The following is a 13,265-nucleotide window of genomic DNA, read 5'->3' on the forward strand; positions in this document are numbered from 1 at the left end:
ACTCCGAATTCAAACTGCTTGGGTTCAAATCCCATTTTGGTTACTCACATGCCCTCTAGCTATGGACCAGCTATTAAATCTCTCATTGCTCCAGTTTCCTTGTTTATAAATTGTGGATGATAATTGCGCTCACTTGGCAGGATTATTGCAGAGATTAATTTAAAATTATACACATAAAACATTTAGAACAGTTCCAGACTCATGGGTGATAATGACTGTTAGCTCTACTCATATGTCTGACAGGCTCTGGTGAAAGCAGGGGAGTCCCCATCCCTGCCCTCCACCCGCCTCCAGTCCATGGAGAAGGGAGCCCCTGCTGTGAGACGGGATATAATCATGGGATGTGTGCCGTGATTGGGGTGCCATGACACAGGAGAACCTTCTCGCTTAGACTCGGGGTAGGAGAAGAAGCTTTTGGAAGCAGGTAACATTTCAGTTGGACCCAAAAGAGGAATAGAAATTAACTAGATAAAAGGAGCAGAAAAGTCACAAGGCAAGGCATGGTCAAATGTGCTTTGTGGAATGCTCTCTCTGGCAGCATGTGTGAGCTGGACCAGAAGGGGAGAGTCCACATTAAGGGAGGACCATGCAGAGGCTCCACAGGGAGTGGCCTGCAGCTCCTGGAGTAGTCGGGCCAGATGCTGCTATCCCCTTTCGAAAATGAAAAAGGCAAACTGTCATTGCTTTTCATGACGCCCCATCAAGGGTTGAGCCAGGGTTAGACTCTCCTCGTTAATATCCCACTGGTTCTCAAATCCCTGAAAGAGACTTTATGCCATCTTATCTTATTGTAGGATCACATAGACTTCCACAGTGGTGTGGGCATTGGTAACGATGCACAGGGAGACCCTGATGCTTGAATAATTCTCCTTCACATTCTCCATGCATATGCTCATGTTGTACTGCTCCACAGAACATCTCAGATGAACATATATTAGGTGTGTACAGTTCCACAATTGCACATCCCAGAGCAGCAGAATAAAATTCATTGGTAGCCAAAGGATGATAGCATTTTAGAAGTGGAGGCTATTATCCTCAATGTTGCTTTGGACATTTCTCTTCTCGCTAGCCAAGAAGTTTTCTGCTTGGGCTTCCATAAAGCCTTTTTTGGCATTATAGCCTTGATAGTTGAGTGAGGGCCGAGGCTAACATGACATAAGGTGTTTCAATAAAAGCCAAGAAAGTCAGTGAACGACTTTGCAAACATGCCCTTAGAGTTAGCCAGTTAATGCCGGGCAAACCCACGACTTCTGCAATGTTTATGAAGGTCTCTACAGAGATAGTCCAGACATGAGTTGGTTTTTTTTTAACATTTGTTTTTGAGACACAGGGGAAGACAGAGCATGAGTGGGGAAGGGGCAGAGAGAGAGAGAGAGAGAGAGAGAGAGATGGAGACACAGAATCCAAAGCAGGCTCCAGGCTCTGAATTCTCAGCACAGACCCTGACACAGGGCTCAAACCCATAAACCATGAGATCATGACCTGAGCTGAAGTCAGGTACTTACCTGACTTAGCCACCCAGGTGCCTCTATACACTAGTCTTAGATTTCCTAATTGGGTCCTAATATAACATAATATACCCAAATACTAATACACCAAAATGTACCAAAATACTATAATATACTTCTGCCTTCATCTACACACTATCACATAGGACCATCTACACTGTCAGAGCAGTGGAGGGAGAACACGTCATTTTTATATCTTTCCTCATTGTCATTCACAGTTGATATTCAGAACTTTCTGGGTTAATTTGTTTAAGACACAGAAACTGCTTTTTGGCAACAAAGATGAAGAAAACATATTTGCTTTGACTCATCAAAAATGTTAATTTCCTCACATTTATAATGTTTTCCTGACAGGTATGAGCTACCCAGGAGTAGAGTGATTATAGCTGAATTTGCACCCCAATATCTTGAAAGTTCATGGAGTCCCTCACAGACATTTAAATAATTTGATTTTTCTTCAATTAGGGCTAGTTTGGTTAGGATTTGAAGCTAGTAATGCACCTGAGAAGCCAGTAACCTCCCAAAGAAAATAGAAGCGAGACCTTAAAATGTTTTCATTGAAAGGAAATCATTTTCTCAGTGCCAGCTGGACTATTGGCCGGCTGAGTAGATGGGCTGCTTGCCTCGTTTTGGGGTGTGGCTACTCGCTGTGGAGGAAGACAGTGACTAACAGCCTCCCAAGGCAGCTCAAACTGCCATCCTAGGGACAGTGCGACTCTCACATCGGACAGTTGACCAACAGACAAGTTTGGTTTAAGAGTTACCAGAATAAGTGGGGAGGTTGGAGAGGATGTTCACCAAGAGTACAGGTTCTCTCTCCAGTTCAACAGCATTGGATCAAATCCCAGCCAGCCACCTAGTAGCCAGGAAAACATAGAAAAGTAATGTGTTTTCCTTTTGCCTCAGTTTACTCATTGTGAAATGATGATGATAACAGCTGTTACATGGTTTAATTGAGAGAATAAATTTAAACCCTTAGAAAAGTTTCTGGAACATAAGATGCATAGTAAACGTTAGCTAGTATACTAAAGTTTGTTTATTTATTTATTTATTTACTTCCTTATTTAATTTTTATTTAAATTCCAGTTGCTTAACATACAGCATAATATGTAGTTTCTGGTGTACAGTTTAGTGATTCAGCTCTTACTTATAACAGGCCGTGCTCATCACAGCAAGTGCACTTCTTAATCCCCGTCCCCTATTTCATCCATTCCCCCACCCACCTTCCCTCTGGTAACCATCAATTTGTTCTATATAGTTAAGAGTCTGTTTCTTGGTTTACCTTCTCTCTTTTTTCCCCCCATCCTTGTTTGTTTTGTTTCTTAAATTCACATCTGAGTGAAATTATATGCTATGTCTTTCTCTGACAGACTTATTTTGCTTAGCATAATACTCTCTAGCTCTACCCAAGTCATTGCAAATGTCAAGAATTCATTCTCTTTTATGGCTGAGAAATATTCCATTGTATATACACACCATATCTTCTTTAGCTGTTCATCAGACATTGGACACGTGAGCTATTTCCATAACTTGGCTATTGTTGATAATGCTGCTCAAAACATTGAGGTGTGTTGTATCCCTTTGAATTAGTATTTTTATCATCTTTGGGTAAATACGTAATAGTGCAATTGCTGGATCATAAGGTATAAAGTTCATTTTAAACATATAAATACAATCTTAAATCATGTGGTGCAAGAGTAACTAGAATTCAGGTCTCCCATTTCATAGACGAGAAAATGAAGGCACAGAAAAGGAAGAGGCTTGTAATGTAATTTACGTTTATATAAAGTACATTCATTATGTTACTTTAATGTAATGTAACATAATGAATCTATGCCCCACGGGAAGTCTGCTGCCTGGCTCCCATTATACAACTGTTTTTACTTTGCAGGATTTCTGTCTACTTATTCAGAACAGGAATACAGAGTAAAGTTAATATAAGTGTCTTTGATATTTAGATTTCATGAGAGTTTTTTAAAAGTGAATTTAATTGCTCTTTTAAAATACCATCTGTTATTCCATAAAGGTGAGTTAAAAATTAAGTGAATTGTCTTAAACTTATTGTTTTGGAACTCATGAAAAGTGTATTTTAATTAATTTTTGTTATACTTAAAGCCCTGGGGCAAGCTTTTTGTGGTGCTTCTGCTGAACCATCTGCCGGCTTGATACGTGATCTCATTCTGCACAGGGACCTATGTTCCTGTAGCTGAAGACCCCTCTGCGGGGTGAGATACAACCAGAGCTATGTCTGGCCAGTGCGCAACAGTGCTGCCTGGTGATTACCTTCACCTAAAGGCTCCTCTGTCAGCAATCCATCAGTGCCAACAGCCTGCACACTCTTTTGGGTCTGAACAGCATCTGTGCTGAGGACCGGCCCCTTTGCAGAGTAGAAACAGCATGTGACAGCTCCGGCTTAAAGTAAGCAAATTTGAGCTTTTGAAAATTTCTATTTTTATGGCATATTCCTCTCCACATACAAACTTCCTGGTATTTGCATCATTTAAGCTTTTGGAAACTCCTCTCGTTTCTGACTTGTAACTGTCATGTTGTTAATCTTCCAAGTAGACATAAGTATTTATCTTAGAATTCATCCCAACTGATAGAGGTGGAAGAGCTAGGCACACCACAGGGTAGAGAAAAAAGTACTGGAATTCAAGACAAGGCTTGAATTGTTTATTGAAACAATTCAATAAACCTTTACTGAGCACCTATGTGCCAGGCAATTGTGCACCTTGGTAAGCAGGGACTCCTTTGGACAGCACCTACATGTCTCTGGAGATGCTGACTCTGTGTTTCCTGTGATTTACACATCATTAAACATCTGTTTCCATGTTAACTGTACCTTCTCAGGGAGAACAGAGGGCTCAGATGCCTTTTCTGAAGTCCTTGTCTTTCTCCATGTGGCTTCTCCAGCCAAGACCACAGCATCTTCTCTAACAAGATCATCACAGACTGAAGTCCCGTTTCTGAACTCCTAAAATCATGTTTCCTGTAGCACAGGGCTCAGATCTTAAACCACGTCTTCTCCAGTCATCTAAGGCACAGGCTTCGGCAGGAAATGCAGCATCTCATCTGTCTTCTTCTGCCATACTTACGACATCTGGCAAGGAATCAAATTCAGAGTAATTGCTAAGAATTACTTATTGGCTGATTCTTAAAAACTTATTGTACCAGACAAATAATATATTGAAACAGGTTCCTTTCTCTTCTAAAATTGATAGAACCTACTATTACTCATTGATCTTGCAAACTTAAGGATGTTTGCCTGCATTTCCAATGAGATTTGGGTCCAACGAAATAAATTGGAAACCACATATAAAAATGAATCCTCTATTTTTTATTGAATACAGATTTTCACGTTAAACATCTTTAATACTTAACATGCATTCCTGCTAGCTTTAGAAATCAAACATGGTTTATGGATTCAATTTAAAACCTTTCGTTGAAAGGAAATCTATTTTTAATTTTCATTTTAATCATTTAAATATTTAAAGATGTTGCCTTTGTTCCCCAAACTTCTTTAATCATATTGGTTATGTTTACATAGGGGCTTCTGAGAAGATGCCTATTTTTATTAACAGGCTTTTTCAAAGTAAATGCATTTTTCAACCTGGAAATGCATTCTCCAGCCTCTAGACTGGCTTTTGAGTTCCATCAAAAGTAGAAGTGAGTCCTGCGGTGCTATGCCCATGAGGAATTCTTGTTATTGCTGGAGTAGATGGTGAGTCCAAAGTGCCCCGATGCTTGGAAGTTGGTGGTTTGAGTGAGGGTCTTGCTTCAGCTTTCCCTGTGCTCCTCAGCCATCTCCATTGTTTGACTACAGTACTCTCACAGGTGATGAAATTGAATGGCAGGAATTTGGATAGACTCTGCTGGGCTCTTTAGATGTCAGTGGAATCTATCAAGCATCTTCACTTCTGGCCTGACGAGGAGTCTAGGTTGACCTGGCATGGGCTTCGTGAAGACTGGGTTTCCAAATTTGCCTCTCCCACCTATTAGTTTTGTGACTTGAGGAGTTTACTTAACTTCTTTGAGATTCAGTTTCTCATAAAAAAATAATGTCTACTCTGTAGAGTTGACATGCAGATCAAGGATAATACATCTGGCCAATAGAAGGTCCTTGGTAAATGGTCACTCTTGAAAACGTTTCCAGTTTCCCATGAGAATGAGAACCCTAAAGTAAAAGATGCGAGGTGGACATCCAGGGGAACTTCAGTTTATCCTTCATGTATCTCCTGACCTTGTTTGTAAGTCTAAGGGCCCATTCTGTACTTAAGGGACACCTCTGTAACCACTTGAGTGCTTGGAGTACAGATGTGTTGGGATTCTAAAAGTAGAGGATGCTGATTTGCCCATAACAGTGAGTGACACAAACACTCTCTGTTCTGCTAACGTGGACTCACTTTTGCTTCCAGCAGAGAAGATTCTGTTCAAAGATATCTTGGGTCATGGATATTGCTGTGGCCTCTTTCCAGCCCCAGTCTAGACCAGACACAACCTGTGCTATTTCTACATCCTCTTCAGGCCAGACTAGTATTTGGGGATGTGGAGATGAGACGTATATGCAGATGGTGATTTAAAGAGTGCCGGGAAAAGTCCTTTGCCATATTTAAAACTACCCTACATCCCCTTCTATTGCCTTTAAGGGGGAGAACAGGCCTTTCCGTTCCTTTCTTGGTTAGAAGGATGCAAACATCTCACCTAGTACGGAATTTAACCCTACCATAGCTTGTTTCTATTATGCCCAGTGTTCTTCCAAGGAGTGAGATTGTTATTCAGAGGACATTTCTCCCTCTATCTCTGGCGGTGTTTCTTCTGGTGCAAACCATTTTCATTTTCCCTTATTTTGTAAAAAGAGCTCATTTAGGGAATGGATATTTATTCAGGGCTCACTACACCTACCATTGCATTAGGCAGGTTGCAAACCTGATCTCATCCAACCCCCACCCACCACAACCTTCTTGGATAAGGGAAATAGGCTATATTTTTATACATGAGAATATGTTCACCCTAAGGTACTGAGAAGCACAGTCCAGTGAGAGGAGTGAGAGGAGAAAGTTGAGATTTCAAACCAAGTTTGTGTTAACTTCAAAGTCTGTGCTTTTTACATTGTATAATGATACCATTTGCTTTAAGGGGAAAATGAGATTCTCTGCATGTCACTCCTCCATCGCAACTTTATAATGACATGCACTTTTGAAAACTGGCGAAATGACCAGAACATCTCAAGATACAATATTTATTGCTTGTTGTACCTCTTAAGTTGGAGCATTGGCCTCATTGATTTTTGAACATGTATCTAGTTTATATAATTTTGTATTTATCAATATCCATGAAAAGTTTGGAAATATAACATTACAAAAGAGATCTCAGAAGCACAATGTAGTGTGAAGAATTAAGACTTTAGCATTAGACATGCATTTATTCTAATCATTAGATACTTGACCTTGAGTGCATCACTTGATCCAAGTCTTAATTTCTTCATATATAAAATGGGGACAGTAGCCAATGTCTCACATGGCTATTATGAGAACTAAGCAAGATAAAAAACATAATGTCACCAAATTTGACACATTGAGACATGAATTAATTAACAGACCTTATTATTAGGACTATTACCATCTCGTTATCAATATAGTAGCTTCAACATGTATAATGTGTATAGATAAATAAATTCAAATACTATCCAAAATGTCCCTAGTTCCTACTAGACCGTGTCTTGTCTCTGCCATATTTTTAGGCTTCAGTACAGTACCCAGAATACAGTAGGTTCTGAGTAAATGTCGATTGAATTGTGGACATTGGGGATAAAGCAGTAATATAGGAGACCCAGGTTCATGACCTAGGATTTTACTAGGCTGTCATCAATTTCAAATGTATAAAACAAAAGTTGGGGCCTAGAAAATCCATAAAGTTCTTAATATTCCAAGATGGTACATGTGAAAGTTCCTGAAATAAAATTTATAGGGTGTTTTTAAGCATCAATTAAATAGCCTTAAAGCCAAGTAAGAGACAGTCGGAATATCAGGTAAAAACAATTTTCCTTGCTCTGATTAGTCTAATTTATGGCAAGGGAAAACATGATAAAGCTTTTCAAGAGTGAATTTGAGGTCACCAACTATATTAATAGCACAAAACCGACTATTTGACGGATGTATAATGAAATACAGATAATGTATGTTGCTATGAGCAATGATCCAAGATGCTGAAGAGGGGTGTTCTGATTCATGAACCATCTCTAGTGAGATGTGTGGGGGTTGGGGTAGATGAGTAGTTGGTCAGCACTGTTGGACCGAGGGCAGACCCACGTGTGCCTGACAGGTGTGGGCTGGGGTTTTGGTAACTCAAGAATAAAGGCAGATCAATATTACCTTCATATTTATGGTCTTCCTCTCATGTTTTATGTCCTGGAATTTCATTGTTGACTGTATTTTTTAGTATCCTATATGTACATGTCATCTTTTTCTTATTATAGCGTATGTTCTCTGAGATCAGGGACAGTGTGAGCAATTTTGTACATTCTTCACACTTTTAAAGCAGTCATACTGAGACTGAAAGCTGTAACGTAGGTCTAATCTTTCCTACCTGGTAGAATTTTTGGAGTGTTGAATAAGCCTGAAGTGCAAAATAGTTAGCTTAGCATCTGGAAGTCCGTGAATAAACTTACGGTCATCATTATTACTATACTGCAATTATTAGTATGCTGTCGACATATTGAGGGTTTGACTCCTTCACTAAGTCACCCTTCTTAAAGAGCTTAACAGAATAGCAGAAATTAGGAAGGCATAAGATGAGGGTAATCATAAAGCATTATCTCCACAAAAGGGTATTCACATTTTTTTCTACTCCTGAGTATTTTAAGCCCTTGGTGCTATTTCAGCTTCAACAAATTTAAGAATTAAAAGCCCTTAGTTTATCTTGTCCCAAAGGAAGTGCTTTTTCCCTCTTACTTTGAATCACTGCATCATTTTCTACATTATTTCTTGTTGAGAAATATGTTGAGAAAGGTGTTTTCTAGTGAATGAAGCTTCTGTTAAAGCAGAGGGAGAATGAACCTTCTCCCATCTCATCTCTACTTGTCACGTGGATGAAATGAGATGGCAATGATCTCTTTGTGACCAGGCAATGTTCCCTCGAATCTAAGTTTATTGTATTGTTTCAACTCTGTGTATTTGAAACTTAGGTAGGTACCGAAAGAACTTTACTATGAAAAGCAATACATTTAGTACCGGTTACTGGTGGTAACCCACTTTAATTAAATTATAACTCAACTCCAACAGAGAATGGGGTGATACAATTTTGTGGATCTTTTTTTTCCCTTTACGTTTTTGAACCTACCTAGTTGAGCACTTAGACAGAACTATGTAAAAGAGATGTACAATAAAAAGAGAGGTATAAAAACAGACTGTAAACACAGAGTATTTTATTGAAAAATACACATGGAGAAATAAAGAAAAATTATGAGAAAAATTACTTTTCCTCGTTTTATTGTGAGTTGATACTCAAGTTACACAAAGGATTTGGGGACATTTATTTGTTTTGTGGGTGCTGTATCTATCAGAAAGCATTTATTCCTTTCTTTCTCCAGTGTTTTTGATTCCATGGCAACAAGTGGCACTCTCTGGTCTAGCGACTAGAATTCACATGGGTGAATTCATTGCTCTTTCAATATAGTGCAGTTCTGTTTAGGGACTCATCCAGTTGCGAGGAAACCAATCCATGTGTCAGCCAGTCTGTGTTATAGCAGAATACTCAGCTGTCAGACACTCTCCCACCTCTTTCCCTTAAATATGCCTAGGGAGCAAGGACATTTCCAGCCAACTCTTCCCTGGGGTGAGTATCTGTAAATGGAAAGGAGGAAGAAGTGAGCCACGTTGAGCTCTAATGGAAAAGTTTCCCCTTACAGAATGTAGAACTGGGACTGTGGCATAGATATGATTTTTTTTTATAATGTTCATTTGTTGCTTTTAGAGAGTCCAATATCTGGACTCTGGTCCAGATCTGGTAGAATTTGGTTATGAACATTAATTCTTGTCACATAAGACCACTGAAGGCAGTGCTTGTAAAGTTATTGCAACTCAAACACTACTTGCCTGGCTCTTTGTTTTGGATGCCTCCAGAGCTCAGACTTCCCTCTCCTCCAAACCCCCTACTTCATATCTGTATACCTTGCCCATAGCAGGTGTTGCTCTTAATACTATTTGCTGTGATAGGTAATGAAAGTTGAGTGCTGGCACATTCAACCAGCATTAAGACAAAATCTTTATTAATGTCACTGTGATTTATTTTTATCCATGTCCAATATTCCATCTTGTAGCCCAGAGTTCTAATCAAGTGTGTTGAGTTTATGGACCAGTACTCTACTTCAAACACCCCAGATTATAAAAATAAGAGTGAATTGGGGCGCGTGGGTGGCTCAGTCAGTTAAGCGTCTGACTTTGGCTCAGGTCATGATCTCACGGTTCGTGGGTTCAAGCCCCACGTCGGGCTCTGAGCTACAGCTCAGAGCCTGGAGCCTGTTTCAAATTCTGTGTCTCCTTCTCTCTTTCTCTACCCCTCCCCCACTCGTGCGCTGTCTCTCTCTGTCTCAAAAATAAATAAACTGTTAAAAAATTAAAAATAAAAAAAAAAGTAAGAGTGAATTACCCCAAAACAGCAGTCATCAGGAATACACAGCAACTTCAGGGCTACTTGCTGTGTCCTTCTACCTGCATCTCTGCTTCTCTCTGAACCTATCTGTTCTCTTCTGTCTATGGACTAGTGTCCTCTACACTTACTCATAGTGTTTGTTTCCTTAAACCTTCTTCCCGCAGGGGCACCTGGGTGGATCAGTCGGTTAAGCGTCCGACTTTGGCTCAGGACGTGATCTCACGGTTTGTGGGTTCGAACCTCATGTCGGGCTCTGTGCTGACAGCCAGCTCAGAGCCTGGAGCCTGTTTCAGATTCTGTGTCTCCCTCTCTCTCTGGCCCTCTCCTGCTCATGCTGTGTGTGTGTCTCTCTCTCAGAAATAAACAAAACATTAAAAAAAAAACCTTCCTGAAAGTGGCCCGTCTTCGTCTTAACGTTACTCCTGGCATCCTTTCTGCTTCTGACTCCACTGCTCACTAAATATTTTTCAGTGATTTATTCTGTAAACGTCTGAAAAGACCCCGCTTGTACTTTTTTGTGCCAGGCCTCAGGTTTCTAAGTAGTAGATTTATTTCCATTCTGGATTTAGGTGAGTTTTCCTCATAGATTAGTTTGAATTTTTCAGAATTTTATGAAAATGCAATAGTATAGTATGAATTCTTTATTTCTCTGGCTCCCAGCCCCCTGCCCAGTATGATTATTTTGAGTTTTATCCATGTTGCTGTGTATACATAGCTTATGGTTTTCATTGCTGAGTGTCCACTGTTTGGTTATGCAGTTGCTTGTTTATGCATTCAACTGTTGATGGGTATTTGGGTTGTTTCTCCTTTTAGGCTATTACAGAGAAAATTGCTATGAATTTCCATGCACGAGTCTTTGGATGGACATGTGCTTTGATTTCTTTTCGGTGAATTCCTAGGACTGAAATGTCTAGATCGTATGCTGCGTGCATATTTGTTTTTTAAGAAACTGAAATACTGGTTTCCAGCTGATTGTTATCTTTTCACGTTCTTGCCGTCAGTGTACGCAAACTCCGTTTCCTCTACATTCTTGCCAGCATTTCATATGGTGAACTTTTAATCTCGGCCTTTCTGAGAGATGTGTGGTAGAAGCTCACTGTGGTTTTAATTTTACTTTCCCTAATGACTAATGACATTGAACATGTTTTGCTCTCTTTCTCTCTTTTTAAATGTTTGTTTGTTTGTTTGTTTATTTTGAAAGAGAGTGCTCCAGGGCGGGATGGGGCAGAGCGAGAGGGAGACAGAGAATCCGAAGTGGATTCTCACTGACAGCAGAGAGTCCAATGCGGGGCTAAACTCTCGAATTGTGAGATCATGACCTGAGCAGAAGTTGGACGCTTAACTGACTGAGCCACCCAGGTCACCCAATGAAATTGAACATCTTTAAATATGCTAATTTTACATTTATATATCATCTCTAGTAAAATGTATTCAAATCTTTTGCTTATTTTTAAAATTGGGCTGTTTGATTTATTATGATTAATTTCTAAAGTTCTTTATATATTCCAGGTATAAACCATTTATCAGATATATGCTTTGCAAATATTTTCTCCTATTAATCTTCTTAACAGTATCGTTTCAAAAGCAGAATTTCTTCTTATTATTTTTTTTATGTCTTTATTTTATTTTGAGAGACAGAGACAGAGAGTGAGCGGGGGATGGGAGAGAGAGAGGGAGAAACAGAATCTGAAGCAGACTCCAGGCTCTGAGCTGTCAACACAGAGCCGGACAGGGGGCTCAAACCCATGGACTTTGAGGTCATGACCTGAGCAAGAGTCAGACCCTTAACCGAGTAAGCCGCCCAGGTGCCCCAGAATTTCTTATTTTTAAATTTTAAACTAACACTGCTTTATGGCCACTGTCCAAAAGTCTATTGTTTCCTATATTATTTTAGTTGTTTGATTGCTTCAGACCATGAAGGTGAATCCACCCTAGGTTACTCAGTCTTAATGAGAAGAAGTTCTTGAACATAAGCTTGCTGAGGGTAGAGAATAGATCTTTTATTATCTAGTCCTCCCACATATGTAGTAAATTATCTTGTATAAGGCAAATGTCCAAAATAAATGTTTGTTGAACAGTTGGAATTTGTTTTAAAAGTGAAAACTAAAATAAATCTGTCTCAGCTTGTTTTCGTGGCTGTAGAAGCTTTCTCCTGAAAGGAGAGTGCAGTGGAATGAAAATTCAGTTTGGTTTAAAGCCCAGGGTAATTGGAATTTAGTTAACTGAAGCTTTGGTTATTTCCCTCAAAGCAGATTTTTATAGCTACAGAGCATTTTATTTTTTTGTTCTGTAATTAATGGATAAATATTATTGTTTCACTGCATGAAAATCAATGAGAAACTTAGCCTACACGGAAGTTTGTATTGCTGGTGATAAACAAATAGTTCTTAAATATGTCTGGGTATTCTTTTTAATTTTCTTTTGCTTTCTTTTCCTAATTTAGTAACTGCTCATTCAACACGAGGAATAAAATAAGAGTTTCAAACTTTTTACTTGGCAAAATTTATAGAGTTTCAACTACATTGAACTATTTGCTGAATTGAATTAATTTGTTGTCATCTGACACATTCTAAACCAGTTTTTTATTTTTATTATTAGGATTAAGGAGAGAAACTTTAACTCTGGTTTGGAAAATCTGATTTTTAATTTGTCACAATAGCATTTAAGGAGTGAGATTTTTGTTTTTTTAAATTTCAGAAAGCTTACGAAATTTAAAATATTTGCCCACTTTTGCAATCTTTACCTTCTGTTAGTTTGTTTATCATATGACTTATATTTAACACATTGGAGACCACAATTCTCCTAATTCTCCTCTTCCTCTTCCCCTTCTTTCTTCTACTTTTCAATGGGATTATAGTAAGAGATCATACCTTAAACTGAATTTTTTTTTCTAATCTATTTTGGAGGAAATGAAATAAAGCATGGAGTGGGCTTAAATAGTATTAGGGAAGCACCAGGAATTCAAAAAATACTTATGAAATGAAATTGTGTTGGTCAATGGAAACTAACAAATTACTTGGCATTTTCCTTTGTTTGTGAGTTAATATTCAATTGATGAACAGTACTTTAGCTGTTATTCTAAGTCAAACATGATACTAAATGTTTAAA

The sequence above is a fragment of the Hyaena hyaena genome, unplaced genomic scaffold (assembly GCF_003009895.1).
Source record: "Hyaena hyaena isolate Hyena2069 unplaced genomic scaffold, ASM300989v1 scaffold_884, whole genome shotgun sequence".
NCBI classification, from domain to species: domain Eukaryota; kingdom Metazoa; phylum Chordata; class Mammalia; order Carnivora; family Hyaenidae; genus Hyaena; species Hyaena hyaena.